At 41.8% G+C, this 533-nt stretch overlaps 1 protein-coding gene across 1 annotated transcript in view; it reads right to left on the bottom strand.

Annotated features, from left to right (window-relative positions):
* PLEKHG7 (pleckstrin homology and RhoGEF domain containing G7) overlaps nt 1-533 on the bottom strand; it is a 34561-nt gene that overhangs the window by 29192 nt on the left and 4836 nt on the right. The window lies entirely within an intron of this gene.

Here is a 533-nt window from a genome sequence, read left to right on the forward strand (position 1 = left end):
TAACCAGTTAGTGAAGAACTCTACATCTCTTTGACACCATCCACCCTTGGTAAAATGTGTGTGTAGCCAGTTTGCATAGGGACAGAGTCAAGCATGTGTGTGAATTTAACTGCCTCTGCACATAATGGAAGGTCTTTGAGAGCAGATGTAGTAGCAAACCTGGCTTGTACAAAAAGCCTCTCCTTTTGTCCCTCTGTAGAGCTGAATGGTAGTTTCCTGCCCTTGAAAGACACAGGGTTTGCTCCTCCCTTGTTTATTTCTCTTTACTGATGCTTATGCTCTCTGGACCAGGGTTTCTTTTTTTCAGAAGAGATTGCACAAATGTTTCTTTGTTTATGGAGCTGGACATAGGAAGGGAGTGGTGCCTGTGAGTGGCAGAGCTAGGTAAGTGGAAATAAATTAAGGGGATGATACCTCTTCCTTTGGTAGTAGCAGACGTTAAATTTGACTCAACCAACTTAATTCTTGGTTTTATTAGGGTTACTAATCCCATTCAGTAAAACAGAATAGACAACTTCCCTGTCTTAGGAGTA

This window comes from Corvus brachyrhynchos, unplaced genomic scaffold (genome assembly GCF_000691975.1).
Source record: "Corvus brachyrhynchos isolate BGI_N302 unplaced genomic scaffold, ASM69197v1 scaffold56, whole genome shotgun sequence".
Classification (NCBI taxonomy): domain Eukaryota; kingdom Metazoa; phylum Chordata; class Aves; order Passeriformes; family Corvidae; genus Corvus; species Corvus brachyrhynchos.